General features: G+C 36.7%; 1 protein-coding gene and 1 pseudogene across 4 annotated transcripts in view; both read left to right on the top strand.

Annotated features, from left to right (window-relative positions):
* PPARG (peroxisome proliferator activated receptor gamma) overlaps nucleotides 1–23,475 on the top strand; it is a 179,699-nt gene that overhangs the window by 16,162 nt on the left and 140,062 nt on the right. For 2 of the 4 annotated variants that reach the window (XM_036073566.2, XM_036073565.2), the window contains exon 2: nucleotides 8,285–8,357. The exons of 1 other annotated variant lie outside the window; for it this stretch is intronic. The gene's annotated coding sequence lies outside the window, so the exon portion shown is untranslated. Of the gene's footprint in view, nucleotides 1–8,284; nucleotides 8,362–23,475 lie in introns of all 4 variants that reach the window. One more of the 4 variants, XM_078074946.1, reaches the window with a different exon arrangement.
* On the top strand, nucleotides 23,026–23,188 carry LOC118523843 (U2 spliceosomal RNA; annotated as a pseudogene).

The following is a 23,475-nucleotide window of genomic DNA, read 5'->3' as shown; positions in this document are numbered from 1 at the left end:
AAGAAAAAAAAATCATTTTTCTTCAAGTCTAGTAGAATATTTTGTTAAAATAGCCCATTTTCATTAAAATCTGCATAAATATTTGAATTGTGTCTAGAATAGTGTCTGATATGTTTTTTTGGGGGTTTTTTTTGTTGTTTTATTTTATTTTATTATGTTATGTTGGTCACCATACAATACATCATTGGTTTTTGATGTGGTGATCCACGATTCATTGTTTTCCTGTAACACCCAGTGCTCCCTGCAGTACGTGCCCTCCTTAATACCCATCACCAGGCTAACCCATCCTCCCTCCCCTCCCCTCTAGAACCCTCAGTTTGTTTCTCAGAGTCCATAGTCTCTCATGGTTCATCTTCCCCTCCGATTTCCCCCCTTCATTTTTCCCTTCCTTCTCCTAATGTCCTCCATGCTATTCCTTATTTTCCACAAATAAGTGAAACCATATGATAATTGACTTTCTCTGCTTGACTTATTTCACTTAGCATGATCTCCTCCAGTCCCATCCATGTTGATGTAAAAGTTGGGTATTCATCCTTTCTGATGGCTGAGTAATATTCCATTGCATATATGGACCACATCATCTTTATCCATTCACCTGTTGAAGGGCATCTCAGCTCTTTCCACAGTTTGGCTATTGCAGACATTGCTGCTATGAACACTGGGATGCATATGGCCCTTCTTTTCACTACATCTGTGTCTTTGGGGTAAATACCCAGGAGTGCAATTGCTCTATTTTTAATTTTTTGAGGAACCTCCGCACTGTTTTCCAAAGTGGCTGTACCAACTTGCATTCCCACCAACAGTGTGAGAAGGTTTCCCTTTCTCCACAACCTCTCTAACATTTGTTGTTTCTTGCCTTGCCAATTTTTGCCATTCTAACTGGTGTAAGGTGGTATCTCAGTGTGGTTTTGATTTGGATTTCCCTGATGGCTAATGATGATGAACATTTTTTCATGTGTCTGTTAGCCATTTGTATGTCTTCTTTGGAGAAGTGTCTGTTCATGTCTTCTGCCCATTTTTTGACTTGATTATTTGTTTTTTGGGTGTTGAGTTTGAGAAGTTCTTTATAGATCTTGGATACCAGCCCTTTGTCTGTAGTGTCATTTGCAAATATCTTCTCCCATTCTGTGGGTTGCCTCTTTGTTTTGTTGACTGTTTCCTTTGCTGTGCAGAAGCTTTTTATCTTGATGAAGTCCCAAAAGTTCATTTTTGCTTTTGTTTCACTAGCCTTTGGAGATGTATCTTGAAAGAAGTTGCTGTGGCCGATGTCAAAGAGGTTACTGCCTATGTTCTCCTCTAGGATTTTGATGGATTCCTGTCTCACATTGCGGTCTTTCATCCATTTTGAGTTTATCTTTGTGTATGGTGTTAGAGAATGGTCGAGTTTCATTCTTCTGTAAATAGCTGTCCAATTTTCCCAGCACCATTTATTGAAGAGACTGTCTTTTTTCCATTGCATATTTTTTCCTGCTTTGTCAAAGATTATTTGACCACAGAGTTGAGGGTCCATATCTGGGCTTTCTATTCTGTTCCATTGCTCTATATGTCTGTTTTTGTGCCAGTACCATGCTGTCTTGGTGATCTCTGCTTTGTAATATAGCTTGAAATTGGGCAACGTGATGCCCCCAGCTTTGTTTTTCTTTTTCAACCTTTCCTTGGCGATTCGGGGTTGTAGGTACTCAATAAATATTTATTGGGTATTCATTGAATGTGGAGTGATGGACAAAGCACTTCAAATGGAAAAATTATATGAGCATAGGCACCAAAGTAGGGAAAATGTGACTTTAGAGAAAAGCAGAGATAGTCTCCTGAAGGTAGAATTTGTATGTAATTACCAATGTAAAAACTTTGGTGGTTTCTTAATTTCTGTACAGTGTATAGACTACCAATGATGATGATTTATGATGCTTATATCCAGAGTGAATGGCTGAGCTTAAATGTAAAAAGTTATTACCCGTGACCTAATCTGGATTTTCGAGGTCTCCTGGCTGTCCCCTCAGTTCCTGCTGTAGCTCTTCTTCTAATTCCCTCTTTCCCATCACCCCTCTCCTTCCCCCCCCTGCATTTTTGGTGTTTTCCTATATTCTGTGTCCTTTTTTCCTTCTTTTTTTTCTGTTTCTCTCCTCTGATGGCTGTCTTCCTTTTTCTCTTTGTTTCCCAATTCCTAACATCTCTCACTTTGGTTAGGTCTCTAATATGGAAATTAAATGTATTTTTATCTCCTAGTCAAATGATGAAGTGGGGATGTTTTCTGAATTTAACATGAACACAATGTTTATGTTGCTCTTTCTGATATGAAATAAAATTGGTTATCACTTATACATGGACTTCGATTGGTTTTATAAAAGATTTTTTTTTAAAGATTTTATTTATTTGAGAGAGAGAATGAGATAGAGCACGAGAGGCGGAGAGGGTCAGAGTGAGAAGCAGACTCCACGCCGAGCAGGGAACCTGATGCAGGACTCAATCCCGGGACTCGAGGATCATGACCTGAGCCGAAGGCAGTTGCCTAACCATCTGAGCCACCCAGGTGCCCTATAAAAGATTTTTGAATCACTCGTCTTCACATTGGGAGAAGGGGGTCAGTGGTAAATCTAGTAAAGCATAGTAGCTTGTTGAAGTAACTCCTAATTGTCTCTAACAACCTTAGTTTTATCTCTTTTTTCCAAATGGTAGGTGTATCAGATATATCACATGATCCTTCAGGATCTAGGTTTTTTGGGCTTTTTTTTTAAGTACGTCTTCATATATGCCATTACACAAGAGCTGGAATTTTCGTCTGTTTTGTTCATTCTTTATCGTCAGTGTCCAGAGCACTGCTAACAAGTATCAGATGCTCAACGAATGATTGTCATTTTTTATTTCAAATCTACAGTCTCATTCTACTTCTTAATCCTAAATAGATATCATGACTTTTTGGAGTAATATTGTCACTAGGAAAACTTAGTTTATAATTGATTTATAAATGGAACTGTATGATTTCATGTTTAGAGAATGCTTTCTTTCCATTCAGTCTACCCTTTATTCCACAGCTGAAATCTTTCACCAAAATGTCATTTAACTATCCATCTAAAGGACTGTTCTTTAATTATCTCAAGCACCAAAAAAGTAATCTAGCTATTGATAGTAATATTTAATATTTGTTGAGTACTTACTCTGTATCAGGCTCTATTTTAAGCATTGCCTACATTATCTCATTTTATTTTTCCAACAACCATAGAAAGTACATACTATTATCTCTCTTTTGCAGATGAAGAAATAAGCACAGAGAGGTAAAAATAACCTGCCAGGTGATAAAATGAGGATTCAAACCCAAGCAGTTTGAACACAGCCACCCTGTCTTACACTCTTTAACAAAAGCCTAATTTTGCAGTATTTAACTTGCCAGAGAAGGAGATGTCTACACTCTAGCACCACCACTGCCACCATTCTACACTTAATCATTAGATCTACACAAGTATAACCATATTCAGATGTAAGCATGGATTAGATCTAAACTTTTAGTTGTTTTGGTTCACTGCATCAGTTTATGTGTCTCGTAAGTGCTAAGAAACTTGAAGTACTTATTCTTATTACTTGTGACAAGGTAAATCATCTCACCAAATCTTTAGCTTATATTCAGTAATTCCACCATCACTTAAAACTGCCACTGTTAAGAGATTCTTCAGTTCCATTTTTCTCTCCCTCTTAGATTCCTCTTAATCAAAATAAGCCTTTTGTTGTCATCCCAGGATAGAGAGGTAAATTTAATAGCAAATTTAGTATGACTAGTGTAAAAATCTAGGGAAGGATATAATTGGCCCTTCTTGAGTCTGGCCTCTAATGGAATCCGTCAGCTATTTAGGGGGAGAATAGTTAGAGATTTGGTTTGATGGGATAAAAATTAGTCATTTGGGCGTGTTCATACACTTTCACTTTCCCCCAGTCCACCAAAGGGAATCTTCTTTTGATAATACAACACCCTCTTCCCTTACCCTTAGAAAAGTTGATCTTGCAAGGTCATTTCCTAGTTTTTGTGAGGAAGTGCTAGAGAATGAGTAGAAAGGGACTGGATGTGAAAAGCTGGAGGACATGATAAAGTGCTGGGAAGGGGAGGAAGAGGGAGAGATTATAAATTGACTGGGCTGGGAATGGAGAAAATGTTTAGTGGAGGGGTTTTGGTGAAGGAGACATTTTGGAGAGTGTGGTGTGTGAAAAACATTGAAGGGAAGTAGGGAAAACGGTATCCCTTCCCTGAGAAGGGTTGCTTGTGATTATGAACTGAATCTTCTATAACATATTTTGAGAGACCCGAATAGAGAATAGAATTCCTTTTAATCTTGCAGGGAATGAGGAGTGGCCCAATTATGTGTTGAGTTGTGTTTCTTTTGTTCTTTAGAGGGAGAAGATGGGTAGTTAGCTTGGGTGGTGTTGAGCTTGAGGTTCCCAAAGAACCTCAGGTAGGGGTGTCCAAAAAAGAGTTGGAAACACAGAATTAGAACTCTTGAGAGAATAGTTGTGGTTACAGATAAAGATTTGGGAGTTACAAGCAAGCAGAAGGGTTTATGGGTAAGAGTGAACCAGGAAGGAACTTTCAGGACACATAAGATAGAGGAGCTCAGAAAGAAGAGGTACCAAGAAGAGAAATAGTAGTCATGTGACAGGATAAGAACTAGGAGAAACTGGTCTCCAAGCAACTAAAGAAGGGGACAGTTTCTTTTTTTTTTTTTTTTTTAAAGATTTTATTTATTTATTTGATAGAGAGAGACACAGCGAGAGAGGGAACACAAGCAGGGGGAGTAGGAGAGAGAGAGAAGCAGGCTTCCCACGGAGCAGGGAGCCCGATGCGGGGCTCGATCCCAGGACCCTGGGATCATGACCTGAGCCGAAGGCAGACGCTTAACGACTGAGCCACCCAGGCGCCCCGAGACAGTTTCAGTGGTAAAGGATGGACAGAATACCAGATACTGCAGAACACCAGTGTGCCAGAGCCAGCTCAGACCGGCTTGTGATAGTCAGCCGTTAAATTTTCAGGGTTTCTGTGAGCCCGTTATTATCCACAGCCATTATTTAAAATACAGTGGTGTATACTTGCAATTAAACAAGTTACGTTAAAATAAAAAAAAAAAAGGTAATAAACACACCATCGGCATTACTTCCTAATTATTTTACATGTTTTTGTTCATGTTGATTGTATCTGAATGGTAGAAACGCTGCGTGGCATGCTCCAGGTCTGCCCACCTCAGCACTCAGTGACATCACGCTGGTAGCCTCAACTCAGTCCTGGTGGGAGTATTTACACCACAGAAATTGGCAAACACTGCTAATCAGGGCATTTTTCCCTGTAAGGAGAACCACTTGTTAAACATTTACCAGCACAGCTTTGGACAAATAGAGTGAAAATCGAGAAAAGTCTAAAGGATTTAGCAAGAAGGAAACAACGTGTAAATTTTGCCTTAGTTTCAGTAGAAAGGTGTGCGAAAACCACAGTAAAGTGGGTTGAGGAATGAAGTGAAGAGACATGTTCAAAAAAGTTTGAGAGCTATTGGGTTAAGGCAGATTGTTATTGTTGATTTTTGTTTTAGGTGTAGGGCCCATGGAGTATATACAATGCTTATATACCTTATTAATCTCCAAAAAAGAAGTAACGTGTGCAAATTTGCTTTATGGTGGAAACCTTTCTGTTGGAAGGTCTTAAGGAACTAGTTATCTACAGAACACATTTTGGGAAATGCTGCTATAGTATTTAACAAATAAGATGATATTGGTTGTAAGTTTGAGTGAGATAAATATTCCTGTTATTAAAGTTTGTTAGTTTTCTAAAGGAACAATGTCAAGAATGGCTGTTGCATTTTGTTGAAGTATTTTTTTTGCATTGTTTCAGATAATCATCCGGTTTCTTTTAAAACTTGACGTAGTGCTGTGACACGTTATTTAGTAGATATTCTGGGGGTAAATCTTTGCCTGAGGTAAATCCAGCCTGATTATGGTGGTTTGTTCTTCTAGTATATGATTGAGTTTGTTCATTAGCATTTTATTTATAACTTTAAATCAATATTACTAAGTAGGACTGGTATTTTTCTCTTTTTTGTTAGGTTTTAATATCAATGTGCTACTTTGGAAAGTTAATTTGGCCGCGGTATTTTCTTCTATTCATAAACAATTTTGTAACAAGAAAATTACCTCTTCCTTGAAAGTTAGAAAAACATAATCTAGAAAATTATCTAGGCCCAAAGCTTCTTGGGGAAATAATTCTTTGATAAGTTTTTGGTGGCTTTCATTGTTAATTGTTTTTCTATTTCTTAAGTCAACTTTTGCCATTTATACCATTTCAGACAAATTAGTTTGAGTAAATTGCCCCTTGGCCTGCATTATTATCTATTTATATCTGAGAGACGACTTTTAGCAGAACCTAAAAAGTTGGATGAGTAGGTATGAAGAACCCCTATATAATGTGGGTTCTATTGAAATGTCAGGGGTTTGTCTGCTGTTCTCACAGCCTAGTTCTCTGGCGTATAGGGTTGAGTAGAAGGATTTATAATCTAATGAATATAAACCAATCTGTATTTAATTGACCAGATGGAGAATGTGAAAGAGCTATAATCCTTGGTATACATTACCCCCAGAATGGATCTTGTTTCTTCTCTACTGTAGTTAATGTTTGGAAACTACACCTTCTATTTGTGGTACAGTGCAATTCTGAATGGATACAGAAAGGACATTACTGATCTTAGTTCTAGGAAGAGTTTGGGGAAAGGCTATAGAATTCTGTCTCTGAAAGCTGCAGGAGCTGGTCCAGTTTTCTGTTTGATCCAACTCTTGGGGCCACGAGCTAGGAATACATGGCAGTTTACTTTCTTCTTGTCTACTTTTTAATGAACTCATATGTATTTCAAAGGGAAATTGGGACCAATGTCAAAGAAAGCTTGTACGATTTACTCTTAACCAGGAGTCAGCATTCTTTAATTTTTCAGATAGAGATTTTGTTCCAATTTTTCTTTATTAATATTCTTTCCTTTTTTCCCCATATACTTAAGCCCTTTTTAGTTTAATTAAACATAAAAAAAGTCAAAGTGATAATCCATTATAGATAAAGTTGTTTCTCATGTGTTATACATGTTATATACAATGAATAGTTTTGGTGTGGATACTCCTTTCGTTTTTGACTAACAAATCAGAGAGCATTTATGTAAATTGCTCTGATACAGGTTGGTAATCAGTCAGAGAACAAAACATACAGGTCTAAAACACTGACAAACCAGCTTTTTCTATAGAAGAATATGTCCCATTCTGAAAACAAATAATTACTTTATTATTAGCGTTGAGTCTATGTTAAGAGATTTTTCAATTCCCAAAGAAAAGTACTAAATAGTGCTAGAGAAACAAACAAAATTCATTGGCTGTAGTTTATATTCTTTCATGTTAGAAATAACAAAATGGGAAAACGTTTTATACTCATAATCCACTACTTTGATGTTATGTATCAGGTAATAGAACAGTTTTTGCAAGTTCCAAGTTTGCAAAGGTGTAGAATTTAAAAAGAAAAAAAAATGGAATTTTATATAGGTTAGACTGTGCAGATCATTGGGTCTGGAAGTTCGGGCTATTAAGGCCCTAATGATAAGGCTTTTGGCACTAGATGCTGTTTTGTCTTTATGGAATGTACAGCTATTCTAGGATCCCTGAGCCCTTCGTAAGAGCCAAAGATATGAATCCTGAGACCTTTGGCACATTTACATGAATATTTTGCTCTCTGGGTCTTCCTTTTAAAAATCTGCACATGGAATGTGCTACATCCACTGTGCCTAAATGGTTGTGATACATGACTATACTTTTACTGTAGGCTTAATAGCCATGTGCCATCTGGAATGAAATTCTGTATTTTAATAAATAGCATATTTGCTATGTGTAGCTTTTAGCAAACACCTATCTTTTGAGATTATTAATTCTTTTAAGATCTAGTTTTTCTTAAGTCTGTCCAGTAATGTAGGTGGCGTTGTTAAGTTGACCTAAAAGATGGATGAGATGAAAGACCTTAACTCATGATCAGTGACAAGTAGGAGAGTAGGTGAAGTAAACCTAATACATGTCTCTTTAAGAAGATTCTCCAGCCCTGTGTGATTTACAGTTGGTAGTCTGTTGGTTACTTCTAGAGAATATAAAAATAAGGGAAAACAAATATTCAGAGTGAAATCCAACAGAGAAAATAAATTTATTTGTGCCTGTACATTTTGGCAGCCTAGGTTGTCTAAAAATTTTGAGTATGTGTATATCAAATGTTTTGTGTTTTTTTTTAATTGTTCAGATTTGAAAGAAGCCAACTCTAAGCCACAGCATACAAGAAGACCATTTTCTCAAACAGGAGTCGCCCTTTCACGGTAGGTAAATGCAGAATTTATTTTACTAAATTGGTATTTTAAAGTATCTTTTTAAAAGAACATGCAAATGCTTCATAATATTTTATTGTAAAATTTCTTAGAGAGCTTTTATTTTGGCTATCAGAATACTTTCTGTTGTGTAATTTACCATCAGTTGAAGGAGAACACAGTAATGTATTTGTCTAAGACAAAACAAAGATAGGAGAGTGACCTAGAAGTTGAAAAATAACTTAGATCCTTAGAATTAAGTCTCAGGCACAAGTATATTATTTTAGGTTCCTATAATACTTACAATTAAATTGAGATAAAAATAAAAATATCTTGCCTGGTTCCCTCTAGGCCATGCAACCATGATCCTTGCTCACAAAGCAGAAAGTAGTTTCAATATCCAATACTCATATATATATTTTTTATTCGGGGAGTTAAAATCTGATACTACAGTTATTTATTTTATTGCTCACATTTTTTCCAGCTCCCAGTGGCCAAAGCTGAAATAATTTGAGCAATAAAATAAATAACTATAGTATTGGATTATAGCTCCCCAAATAAAATATATATACATGATTCTACACTGATATAGATAAATGACTGAATCAATAAATGTGCAGTTAAATATGTGCAGTTTTTGTATATCAATTATACCTCAATAAAGCTGTTAAAAAAAAAAAAAAAGACTGAGGAACTACCCCAGATATGGAGAATAAGAAGACATGGCAACTAAATGCAATGTGGGATCCTGGATTGGATCCAGGAACTGAGAAAGGACATTAGTGGAAAAACTGATGAAGTCTAAAGAAAGTAGTTTATAGTATTGTGCCAATGTTAATTTATTAGTTTTGATCATTGTACTGTGGTTGTAATATGTCAACAGCAGGAGAAGCTAAGTGAAGGGTACATGGGAGCTTTCTGTCTTTGCAAATTTTCTGTAAGCCTCAGATTATTTCGAAATAGAAAGTTCTTTAAAAGTCCCACTGGAGTCCCTAAATAATCATTCTCGTTAGATTTTCATTGATTTATAGGGCAAGTTTCTATTTGTTTGCACATCTTAGAACAGAGAGAAGCAGGGGCATTCTTTTCATCAAGGATACTCCTTGAACTGTGTTTCTTAATCCTAGCCATACACACTGCAGTCCCTTCCTCCACAAGTTTGGTCTCCATTTATTACTTCAGCCAGTTACTTCCAGTCCCCTAGAAGACCTGTGAGTGGGAAAATTCCATGAGGCTCTGCCTCCTCGGGAACCATATCTTAGCAAAGTTTTTAGTTGGTGATGATCAGGGTCTGATTTGAATTTTCAAACCCAAACTGGGAGAATGTTTAGATCTCATTAATAATCTCTTGGCCCATCAATCTTCATAACCCAAGGCAACATCTGAACTTAGAATTAGGAGAATTAGGAGTCTTATAGTTGAATGGTAAAGATGAGGGAAGATCATACTGTTTTTAGGCAAAATGTCTGGGAATTCAGTGAATACAAGTAGTACTAAGGGAACTTTAATTCTTACAGAAAATGAACAGCAGCTATAGTTTGCTTAGAAAATCAGTGTAACTTTAGAAAAACCTAAAGCCATTTCAAATTGAAAGACCAAACTCTTGAAAGACAAAGTAAGGGGCGGGTATATGCTTTGGCATCTAAACATGAGTGTTTGATCTGAATCCAAACATTTGAGCATAGAAATGAAATGCTAAGTATTAGGAATTCCTCTCTGAAGTTTTTTATTTTTTGCACGCAACTCTGTGTTCAACCAGTTTCGTAAACTACACTATTTTACACAATTCAGGTGAAACAAGAAAAAACAGAAGTTTGTACCTAGAGCAGCTAAATTCCTAGAGACCGCAGGCAGCATGGTGGCTGCCAGGGGCTGGGAAGAGGGACGGATGGGAAGTGCATGTTTCATGGGGACACAGTTTTAGTTTGGGAAGATGAAAAAGTTCTGGAGATGGTGGATGGTGGTGATGGTTGAACAATGTGTGAATGTACTCAGTGCCACTGAACTGTACATTTAAAAATGGTGAACATGGTAAATTTTTATGTTGTATATATTTTACCACAATTTTTCTGAAAAGCAAAAAAGAAATAATGGAAGTTTCCAGCAGTTAGTATTCCACTGCTTTGTCAGGGTACCCAGCTGTGAGGAGACTCTCTGCTCGAGGGCCTTTATCCTGAGGAATTTTTTATTTTTATTTTTTTTAAAGATTTTATTTATTTATTTGAGAGAGAGAGAGAATGAGAGGCAGAGAGAGCATAAGCAGGGGAAGCAGGAAGCAGAGGGAGAAGCAGGCTCCCCGCTGAGCTGGGAGCTCGATGTGGGACTCAGGCCTGGGACTCTAGGATCATGATCTGAGCCGAAGGCAGACACTTAACCAACTGAGCCACCCAGGCGCCCAGGAATTTTTTATCTTTTTATTAATCTAGAGACGATTCTCTGGGCATCATTTACCAACGGGCAGTTTAAATGGCCCCTCTGTCATCAATTGTGCATGTAAAAAGAAGCCTGGTACATAGGACACAGTAGAGCTGGGTCATGGGGAGAGTTGCTTGTGGGGTTAATTTATAACTAAGACCAATGAATCTATAAAAAGAAGAAAAGCCCCATAAGAAATATGTTAACTGATGGTAAGGGAGAAAAAAGGGCTTAGATAAAAGATATCTGAACTTGTTTGGTCCCAATGATTTTATGGCTGAGGAATTCAATTATAGGTATACTGGGTGGAGCAAATCACAATTCTGTAAATTACTAATAGGACATAATGATCTTTATCGTTTTCTGTATGTGCTCACATGCAAAGTTCAGTCCTGCCCTCTGTAAATAAACTCTCTGCCGAGCTATACTGCTGTGTATGAATGCAAGGCTTCAGGATTGGAACAGAGATAATGTTTACTTGTAAAACCTAAAAGGCAGGGAGGTGGTCCATTTAGAAATAAGATTAGGAACAAGGACAAGTTACTTTTGCTTTTGAATTTTGATTATCGGGTTTTTTTCACTTTACATTAAATTCTTTTAAGACATTTTTATGACTGAAAAGTTGAAAATATTTTTTAAATAAAAAGATCACATTTAATCACACATGCTGTCCTTTTCTTAGTTCTGCATAGTTCTTGTTAATGTGTTCACATTTTGTATTTACTAAGAGTTACAGTATATGTAGCATTTTGCTTCTTTTACTGTTAGAGCATATAAATCTTTCTTTGTTTCTACCTGGCTTCCAGATTTGTTGTAGTGGCAACACAATAATAAATCTTAATGATACCACATAATTTACTAAGCCAGTTTTGAGGTGGTTTCCAGTTTTTTATTATTATACAATTGTTATTTATTCTTATATCATTACATATAGGAATATATTTCACTTTTTTTTTAGGATTTTATTTATTCATCTGAGACACAGAGATACAGAGAGAGAGAGAGCATGAGCAGGGGGGAGAGGCAGAGAGAGAGGGAGAAGCAGGCTCCCCGCTGAGCCAGGAGCCCAATGCAGGGCTTGATCCCAGGACCCCGAGATCATGACCCGAGCCGAAAGGCAGATGCTTAGCCATCTGAGCCACCCAGGCGCCCCTATATTTCACTTTTTAAAAAATAATCTTGTTCAACTGCATTGCTGGAAGAGGAGTTTCTTTGTTAAAGGGTTTGAGCAACTACATTAGTCTTTTGTTATTAGTATTTAAGACATTTCAGATTGCTCTGGAGATACGTTACCAGCAATATGAACAGAGACGTATTTCCTCCGAAGCATACGTTTAAATGATTTCTGTTCATTTAAATATATTATCACTTAGCAGTGGCTTTGTGTGTGTGATAGTGGGATAAGGGTGGAGAGTGAGGAGTTTAACCTCAAGTTTAGGTATCAGAATAATATGGGGTTTTTGGTATTTTTTTGTTTTGTTTTGGTCTTGGCTAGGAAAAAACCTACTTAATTGCAAGGAGGTGCAGATGATTTCCTGAGGTTATGCCAAATTTAAATAAAATGTAAAGACTGTGCTGCGGGTCCCTTATGGCTTGCAAGTCCACGTGTTGCTAGTTAGAAAGGAATGACTGCTTTTGAAAATGCAGGTTTAACAAAGTAGGACTTCCAGAGAGGTGGATACAAATCAGTTGTTTAAAAAAGATTTATCTAAATCAAATATTCTAAATTTGTGGTTTGAATATTTGAGGGGAATGGTCGTTTTAGAATAACGATATAGAGAAAATTTTAAGATACAAAATTACATGATTAAAATGTATTACAATGAACAGGAAAAGGATTAGGGGTGATTGTCTTTTCTTTTCTTTTTTTTTTTTTTTTAAAGATTTTATTCATTTATTTGACAGAGAGAGAGCACAAGTAGACAGAGTGGCAGGCAGAGGGAGAGGGAGAAGCAGGCTCCCCGCTGAGCAGGGAGCCCGATGCAGGACTCGATCCCAGGACCCTGGGATCATGACCTGAGCTGAAGGCAGATGTTTAACCGACTGAGCCAGCCAGGCGCCCCTTGCCTTTGCTTTTCATTCTAAACCTTCATTTGAGGGTTAAGTGTTATAGTTAATGACATGAAGTTGAGATTATAGGTTTTAACTGCAATACAGTTTACTGTATTTTTTATATCAAATAAGCAATGTAATAACAACAATACAGATCATTTAAAGAAAAAATTATCTATAATCTTAATATTCTTATTCAAACTATTCTAAAGTTGCCTTCCAGTTCTTAATAAACATACACACATATTTTTATATGTCTATGTAGTATTTGATACATTGCTATCCATTGACACTTAAGGGATTGTATTAAATGATTTCTAAATTCTATTTCCATTTAAAACAATGTTTTAAAACCTAGCTTTGTCCAAACTATATAATATTTTGTGAAAAAATGTATGTCAACCATAGTGGGTACTATCTTTACTTAAAAATGTTAGTCACAGCTGTAATATGTTGAGGGTTAAATTCCTAAAAATTAAGCCTGAAAGAAAAACTTCCGTGATATAGAGACTCTGAATTAACAATTAAACTTCAGAATGAATGGTAGGTTTGATTATTTGAGATTCTTGAGGAATAAATCAAATGAAGCCGTGTTCTCAAATAATTTAAGTAAAACCTAACCGTACAAATATGTCTGATAAGAGAGGATACAAGAGATTACTTTTGACAGTTACTTAATTCTCATTTATATCCTGCACTTTCATTCTTAGCAAATACTTTTAATCTTTTCATAATTTCTTAATTTTAATATTTCCATCAACTAACACCATATAAAATTATTGATTTTGGCACCGAGTTAGGAAAAAAATGTACATGTCTTCATCATCTCCCCTTCCACACTTTTCTTTGCCTTTAAAAAAAATACCAGTAAGGAGCTCTCCAGTCCTAGCTATAGCATGCTTGATTATCTGGATACTTTCAACGACTCGTATGTTACAAATAATATGCCAGTTCTACCACAGTATCATGTAAGAGGTCAATCATTGGAAGCCACTATTATTCCATGAAACATAGTGAAGCAACTCTGTTACTCAATTTTTTTCTTTATACTGATGAACTCCTTGTCCTTCAATCCAGATCCTGTGATCTGAAATCTTTTAAAATATTAAAAGTTTGGTATTTTTAACCTTTTATACTCTCAGTAGACAGGACATAGGAAATTTAGTGACGTAAACATCTTTAATAATCTTTAAAAGTCATAAGACTTGGTAGCTGGGACGAAAAACAATTAAGTATAAATTTCAGGGAAATACCATAATGGCATGACTTTTGTTTTCTTTTGTTAGCAAGCCACATGGCTTTCCTCTCAAACTCAAGGAATACGTAGTTCGGGCTCCTTTTATGATTTGGTTTCATCTGCATCACAGAAATATATGTTTTCCTAAGTTTACTCACTATAATTTGTGATTGCTATTTTTCTTATCTGCGAAGGAAGTACAACAGCTCCCACTGGGGAAATACAATGTTAAGTCAATCCTAAAATAAGAAATCTAAGGGAAAGGTCACATCCTAATAACTTGTGCAAATCTAAATTCCCATGGAGCTTTAAAATTATTTTGTAGGAGTAGAGTATTAACAATGTGGTGTTGAACTTCTTCCAGATAGCGTCGTAAAATTGAGAGCACTTTTGTGTCCAGAAGTGACCACTGACGTATAAATATAATTGACAAGAACTGATTTTTTTTTTAGCAATCTATTTTGAGTATCCAGAGAAATCTAGCATAACTACCAAACCATGAAACATTTTCTTGTTGTTTTCACTGGAAATATAAGGTGTATCATTCAGGAAGTATTATAATCATTACATACAAACAATGAAGATGATTTTCCTACTACTATAGAGATGTTTAATACTCAACTTTTTACCAACACTGACCTCTGATTATACTTTATTCCAGAGAATATCACTGTTTTGGGAGTCAGGATACCTGGGTTGTAATCTTTCCTCTTCTGTTAACTGGCAATTTCTTTAAAAACTTGGGACCTCAATTTCCTTACCTATTAAGTGGGAGGTGTTTATTGTGAGGATCAAGTAAGATCAGATATACAAGGGGCTTAGAAAATTCTTAGAGGATTATATGTCTTTAAGGGATGAGCATAATTGTTGCCTTAAATTTTTATCTTCTCCAAATGAAATCAAAATAGAGGACAAGTAACTTATTCCATCCCATTCAAGCTAAGAGTCACCAGGACACCCTAATCAGTGCTCCAATCACTGACCAAATCCAGGTCATTTTTTAAAAGGGTGGGATTTGAGTGCAAGCCACTCCCTTATACTGTAATACTACACAAGAATTACATTTGCCACCAGGATGATTGCTTCCTAGCACATACTAATTTTTTTTTAAGGATGTGTGGTTGGTGCACATCTTTATTCCTTAATCTGTACTTTCTTATTACCAGTTAAAGTGGAACAGAATGCGGTTTTGCCTTTTGACCTGCTGCTGTTTCTTTCCTTAATGGTGATTATGTGTTTTCAGTAATTTAAGGATTTATAGGAACATACCTGGTTGTCCTCCCTGCTGGGACCCATTCAGTAGCAGGAGCTATTTGTTGAAATTATTGAGATATTTCTGCACTTAGTTATTTCAGTCTCAGACCCCACAATAATATATTGTCACATAATAAGAGATAACAAAATAATTTGCTTAAATGCTTATCTGTGTGATAGGAGTTTAAAGAATTTCTGCAATGATTCAATATGTTTTAAAACTACCTTTGTTCAAGAAAAACATTAAGCCCCTTCATCGTATTAGTTTGTTTTTAAAATTTTATTTTAAGCACCAATATGAAAAGGGTGACACGTAACAGATCTGTACTCTACCACATTTGACCAGAAAAAGTGCTTACTAGAAGTAATCACACTTCTAAATATGCAGTGCCTCTGGGTCTAACAAAGTAGACCCACTTCCTCTAAGTTCACATCCTTTTAAAGAACACCTGACCTGGGATGCATTGGTGGCTGGAATGTGTTGGAGTGACTTGACTTTCAACCTTAAGTGAAACATGAAAGTTAGAAAAAATGCTGCCAAGTTGTGTTCTCAGTGTATGGACTAACTGTTTTTATCCATCAGACTTTGGAATAAAAGTAATAGCAACAGCAAGTAAGTATCTAAGAAGAATACGTTTTTTGTACACTTCTGCTCCCTGGTGCCAAATGTGGTGGGGGAAAAAAATCTTTCTATATCTGAATCTACTGATTGCTGCTACTATAATTTTGTTTTTCCAACCTCTTTATTTCCATTGATGTTGATTTAGTTCAGATTTTCCTAATTCCTCACCTGAGTAATTGCAAGTTATCTGTCTGACTCAACAGTCTGCTGTTTGCATTTCATCCTCCCAAGTTGACGGTTATCTTTCTAAAATGCTGTTTGTTTACATTTCACCCTCCTTTCAGGGAGCATTAGAAACTTTGTGGTCAGCCTCAGCCTGTTCCCTCCATGTGCTACCACAAATATTATGGCTCAGCCACATCAGACGGCGCAGTGTTCCCCTCACAGCATTTGGTTCATGACTGGAACATACCAATTATCCTATCGTACTATAACCGATTTTACAGGCAGTTTTAGGATTGAGCTTCTTGAGAGCAGAGACCATCTTCTGGCTATCCCTAGTGCTTAACACAATTCTTAGCAAATATTATGCAATTAAGGAAATGATGATGTAATTGAAATTAAATGATTCAGATATACTTTTATTTCTACTAATTAGACATAATGTTATTAGCAGTCTTGCCTAAATATTATTTTTAAATTTACCAACTAGAGATGCAAAGCATGTACAAAATTGAATTATTTTAAAAGAATTTCCATGACATATATATGTATTTATGATTTTGTGGATTTAACATTTACACAGGCTTTTTCTTTTTGCACATATTGTAAATGAATCCATAAAATTGCATAAGTACCTCATCAGCTACTTTTTACCTGTATAATTCAGTTCACAGACTAGTGATGGACATTCAGTGTTCTGTTGCATCTGATGCAGGGCTTCCAAGTCAGGTAAAGGGCTAGGAAGTTTATTTATCATGAGATTTTTTTGGAAACCTGTTTATATGTATTATTTATTTATTTTGAAAGATTTTATTTATTTATTTGTCAGAAAGAAAGAGAGCGAGCGAGAGAGAGCACAAGCAGGGGAGAGTGGCAGGCAGAGGGAGAAGCAGACTTCCTGTTGAGCAGGGAGCCCTATGTGGGACTCAGTCCCAGGACCCTGAGATCATAACCTGAGCCAAAGGCAGACTCTTAACCGACTGAGCCACCCAGCTGCCCCTATATGTATTATTTATTAAACAAGTTATTTATTGAACTACTTTATATATGCCGCACTCTTCTAGGCAAAACAGAGATGAGATAGTCCTTGCTCACAGTCTTGTTTCAAAGATAGTACCTACACATACCATATGAAAGAAATAAATAACGGAGCCGGGCAATGTGTGATTGAGGAAAAACTTGTAGTAAAAATTTATGGAAGAACACATACATGCAGAGCTGGAATAGCGAGTAGTTGTTTCATAAGATGCTTGCACCTGGAAGAAAGGATATGGATACATGAGAAGGAAGAAGCTGGAAATTGTAAACATGAGGAGCATCCTGGGGTAGGAAGGTCAAGATATCAGTGGGCATGGTGTACTGGAGAATCAGTGGGAAGAAGTGCACATACGGAGGAAAAGGGCTCGGGTTGGCAGGGTACAAACGCTGGCCTGAGGAACATGGACTTTGTCTAGGAGGTACTGGGAGTTTGAAGATTTAGAAATAGGGAAGAGGTAAGACAGAAGCTCTCTGTGGAAGGGACAAGTGACAAAGATATTTTGATAACTTGTAAGATTTGGTGACTAAATAAGAAATGACGAAGATGGAAAGACAAAAGGGTCAAAGATGAACTTTTGACTGATATACAGAGAGATGAGATATTAAAAGAAATAGAGAAGAGGGACTCCTCTGAGGGAAGAAAGATGCACTTGCTTTTAGACTTGTTGAATTTGAAGTGAAGGTGGGATATCTAAGAAATATCCCAGAGAGACGTGAAGATAGGGGATGAGCCTTGTTTCAGACAGTGGAACTAGCCTGTTGATTTGGCTGTCATGGCATAGAGGGAAGCTGGGGGCTGCAGAACTGACACACAGGTCAAGTTTGAAAGAAGATGAGAGAGAGGACAGACTAGTATCATCGATGCCAAACGAAGAGAGTTTCATGAAAAGGAAAGGAAAACAACACTTAGTATCTCTTATGTACCTGGCATTGTGGTAATCACTTTACATATATAATCTCATTTAGTCCTCACAATTACCCTATAAAGTAGGAATTAGGATTATCCCTATTTTACAGGCGAATCAAGTTTAGCATGGTTCAGTAACTTGCCTGAGAGTACACTGTCAGTACAAGGTGGAATCTGGATTGAAATGGAGATCTTTCTGACTCCCAAGCTCACGTATTTTTTTTTACTGAAATAAAATGTGAAATGACAATGAAAGGTCAAGAAGAATGAAGAAAAGAATAATGCCATTAACAGTTAGAAGGAAGAGACTGTCATTTAAGATTAGGGTTTAAGTCCAGCTGTAGAGAGGGGTATTTCCACGAGCTGTGAGGGTAACAGGTGGTGTGTGAATGAAGGGAGTGATTTTAGACCACTGAGAATTTTGGCAGCAAGTAGGACAGTTCTCCTGGAGCAGCTGAGTCAAGTAAAGTCGAGAAGAGAGCACATCAGTGTAGAAGGAGGAAATAGTGCAGGGGTGAGGTCTCAGGATAGCCATTAAAGAGAAACAGACCCTGTGAGAAAAGATTGCTTCCACTAAGTTTGGAAGAAAGGAGAATGAGCTTAAATGTGACCACTCTCCCAGTAGGTAAAGAAGAAAGGTGTCAGAGAAGCATAGGTTTATCAAAGCACTAACTATAGTATTTCTGAAGTTATATCTTACTTGGAAGAAAAGCTCATTAAAATAAAGGCATAGCAGCCAAGTGACCTTAATCAAGTCTCTTTCCCTCCTCTAGGCTCATATGTTAGACAAATTAGATTAAGTTAGACCAATTGATCTTTAAAGACCCTTCCAATACTTAATTTTCTATACATGTAGAAAGGAACAGCCTTGGTCTATTCACAGATAGGGCAATCATGTAACTTTATATATCAAAGGAATTTGCAGGAATAACTAAAATAAAACAAAGAAAATTTTTAGAATTTTAGGTCCACAAGTCAAAATTTCTGAATGTATCCTTCCCCCCCCTTATTAAAAATTATTAAAATGTCTGAGTGTGTTGCTAACTTTAAACTCTTGAAGACAAGGACCATATCCTGTTCTCTGATGTGTCTTAGGATAGAGCATAAGGCCTGCTACACAGTAACAACTCAATCAATACTTATTAAATGAATGAAAGTTGAATTACAAAATAAAAGGTCACCAGTAGAGGCTTTGTATAGTACTCTTTCCATGTTTTTTCTCTGCTTTGATTGTTCTTATCAGTCTCCCCCATGACAATTCAGAAACATACTATGTTAAGACAGTCATGTACCTGCCTTGTTTTTGTCTCATTTTAATTGTTTTTCATTTGGTTACTAGGTTGATTTCTTGTTAAAAAGGAACTATACTTGGGGCACTGACTGACAGTTCATGGAAATCTCAGGGTTTTTCAAAATTATCTTTTGTAGTAACTTAAAAATTAATTAGTATCCTAGTTTCCCATCTTTTGTTAACTTAAATTTTACCAAGAACATTTCTTTTCTGAAAAAGGAATTGTGTTTCATGTTATGAAGGAAAAGTGATTTAGAAAAAAACCAGAAATCTATTTCTGAAAAATTTAGTGATGCTGGTGTAAGAAAAAAAAAAAGCCACAAGAAGTCATCCCAAATTTAGTAACGCTTCCCATCTTAAACACGTGATTTCGGTTGTCCTCAGGCTTGCTAAAGGTTATAAAATGTCACTATAATACGTTACTTCCTTATGAGTTCTTACTACCTCCTCACTGTGGATGGAGTTGTAAAAACCCTGAAGTATGACAATATAGTTTATTACACTTTTAGTTAGAAGTATTCTCCCAAAAGAAGCCAAGAACTAGAGGAAATGGATTTAAATTTACAGCAGTTTGGTGAAACAGCATATATTTTTCCCAGACCACTAGAATAGCAAGCCAATTTGTAACTTTAATGCCTGGTATGGTGGAAAAGTTACAGCTGTAACAAAATCAACAGAGACATCTCTGGCTAGTATTCTTAAGTGAGAAAATCGAGTGCAGGAATATTTTCCCAAATGCATGTTTTTTATATACTTTATACTACTTTCTAGAATATTATCAATTTTACTTAGTGCTATTTTGGGAGTCACTTATTCTTCTCATCTTTCTGATGAAGAATTAGAGCCAGAGTTGACATTTCACTGTTAGTCAACTTCACCTTCAGTGATCTGGTGATCCGAAGATGTCTTTCTATCCCTTTCATTACCAAGCTTCAAGTTGGCAGATTGTCATTGGTCCTTCCTTACCCTGAGTTGGAGATTTACAGTATTTGTTTACATGGGTTACATAAAAATGCAGACTTCAACAAATGACTTTTTTTTAAAAAAAGATTTTATTTATTTATTTGAGAGAGAGAGCATAGAGGGAGTGTGAGAGGGAGAAGCAGGCTCCCCACGGAACAGGGAGCCCGATGCTGGGCTCGATCCCAGGACCCTGGGATCACGACCTGAGCCGAGGGCAGACGCTTAATGACTGAGCCGCCCAGGTGCCCCTATATAAATGACTTTTTGATTCTTGGATAGAAACTGAAATGTTGGGCAAGACAACCAAGTATCCAAAAATTGAATGCTCAGCTGAAGATGTACAGTTAGTTATCCTGGGTTTTGAGTCAAGATAGTAGCATAGCTTATAGAATCAGCCATCCTGTGAAAATATGAACTTGAAGGAAAAGGATAATTGATATTTAAAATTTCTTCCTTAAATGTTTGTTCAGGGCCACCTGCGTGGCTCAGTTGGTTAAGCGTCTGCCTTCAGCTCAGGTGGTGATCCTGGGGTCCTGGGATCGAGCCCCGCATCGGGCTCCCTGCTCGGCAAGGGGCCTGCTTCTCCCTCTCCCTCTGCCCCTCCACCCTGCTTGTGCTCCCTCTCTCACTCTTTAAATAAATAATATCTTTAAATAAAGAAAATCTTTAAAAAAAAGTTTGTTCAATTTTAAGTATTTATTTTTTTCAAGATACACAGTATTATTTTAAGAGTATCCAGTTTACTATGACACATATAAGTTATATCGAAAAGGTTATCTTGTAATTTAGAATACAAGAGGTAGAGTGAAAAGTATTGAGTGCTAAAAAAAAAGAAGGAAACTGGGTGTTTTACCCCAATTTGCTTCTTCCTCTTTGGAGTGCTGTGGATTTTATTTTAGCTGTTCTGTTTCCCCAGCCATGGGCAGTGTCACCATGTCTGTTAAAGTCTTCTGGACTTAGAGAGTTAGAGCCACCTATAAATCAGCAGTCTGAGTGGAATCTTGGCAGATGAGGTCTCAGTCAGGAAACACGCATTTTGTTTATATTTAGATAATTTGAGAGCCTGGCCTCTGGGCATTCTGTAAGAAGTCCAGAAAAGGGAAGCCTGAAAAACAGAATATTTATTATGAATGGATGTTACCTTTCTCACTCAGCGGTTTAATTCCAAGCAGCTTGAGCAAAATGAAGGATGTTGTCTCTTTTGACTTTCTTGGCAAGATTTTTCGAAGAGAGTGAAGTGTCCAAATCAAAGGAGCACGAAGACCGTAGCAGAGAACATGGGATGACAGCTGGCCTGAAGAAGGCCTTTTTGGCATTGTTGAGAAAGGCCTTTGACTCAGAATCTGAAGAGGTAGCAAGGGTGATCAGTTTGCTCCATAGCATAGCTGATACATTTGGGAAAGTCCTTTGAAACAGCCATGTCGAAAAGAGGTGCAGAGGTGCTGAAATACCAGGGGGTTTCAACCAAGAAGAGCACTTCTATTAGAATCACTTGTCAAGTTGTAAAACAAAGCAAACAAATGGAACAAATAAAATTAATTCTTTAGTATCTGAATGACACAGGAGTTCTGTTTTCCCTTGCAAAGCATGTGTTCCATAAGGTAAAAATTGGAAGAAATAGCATTAGGTTCTGCTCTCAGAACCTACTGTGCACAACGATTGTGATTTAACTTTTCTCTCCTAGATTCTGATAGTCATTTACTCACTTTATCACCTGTACTAGAAGGGGATACAAAGGATAATAAGAGATCAGTATATTTAGATTTGCAGTTCAGCTGTTCTTCAGTTACCCTTGAGGCCTCTAACATCCATCACTAAGGATGATTAGTAATTAACTTGAACCATAGAATTAGAATTTGTATGGCTTGATAGGTATAAACCAGTTATGGGGACCTCCATAATTCCAAAATATGAGTAAGTGATGAGTCATACACTTACTACTGCTAATTCTTTTTTTTTTTTTTTTTTAAGATTTTATTTATTTATTTGAGAAAGAGTGCACGTGAGCGGGCACAAGCTGGGGAGAGGGGCAGAGGGAGAAGTAGGTTCCCTTTCTTAGCAGGGAGCCCGATGCAAGGCTCCATCTCAGGATCCTGAGATCATGACCTGGGCTGAAGGTAGCCACTTAACCAGCCGAGCCACCCAGGTGCCCCAGTACTGCTAATTCTTGAGATCCTTGATTGTAGAACAAATTTTTCTGTTAAAACAATGTATTGTGTATTTTGTATCTCTATTAGATCATTAACCTTTTAGTTGCACAACCAGTAAATAACAAGCTCTTCTCTCACTGTCTTTTATTGTGGTAAAATATATTTAATATAAAATTTGCTATTTTAACCATTTTCTTTTCCTTTTTTTTTAATTTTTTATTTGAAAATAGTTGACATACAGTGTTCCATTAGTTTCAGGAGTATAACATAGCAATTCAACATCTCTATATGTTACGCTGTGCTCACCACAAGTGTAGCTGCCATCTGTCACCATACAATGCTATTATGATGTCACTGACTGTATTCCCAATGCTATACCTTTTATTTCTATGACTGGAAGCTTGTATCTCCCACTCTTCTTCACCCATTTTGCCCCTCCCCCCTTCCCTCTGTTCTCTGTGTTTATAGGTCTCATTCTATTTTTGTTTGTTTATTATTTTGTTTTGTTTCTTAGATTTCACATGAGTGAAATCATATGGTATTCGTCTTTGTCTGACTTACTTCATTTAACATAGTACTAGGTCCATCCATCGCTTCTCGGCCTTTTGGCCAAGATCAAGTGTACTAGGTCCATCCATGTCACAAATAGCAAGATCTCATCCTTTTTTATGGTCTTGTAGTATTCCATTGTGTGTGCTTGTGCATGCATGTATCGCATATCTTCTTTATCTATTCATTTCGTTGCTCCCATATCTTGGCTATCATAAATAGTGCTGCAGTAAACATAGAGGTGCATATATCTTTTGGAACTCATGTGTTCATTCTCTTTGGGTAAATACTCAGTAGTGGGATTATTGGGTCATACGGTATTTTTTTTTAAATTTTTTTAGTAACCTCCATACTGTTTTCCACAGTGGCTATACCAGTTTACATTCCCACCAACAATGCACAAGGGTTCCTTTTTCTCCACATCCTCAACACTACTTGTTATTTCTTATGTTTTTTATTTTAGCCATTCTGACATGTGTAAGGTGATCTC

This window comes from Halichoerus grypus, chromosome 1 (genome assembly GCF_964656455.1).
Source record: "Halichoerus grypus chromosome 1, mHalGry1.hap1.1, whole genome shotgun sequence".
Lineage (NCBI taxonomy): Eukaryota > Metazoa > Chordata > Mammalia > Carnivora > Phocidae > Halichoerus > Halichoerus grypus.
This window is presented reverse-complemented; position numbering and strand designations above follow the sequence as displayed.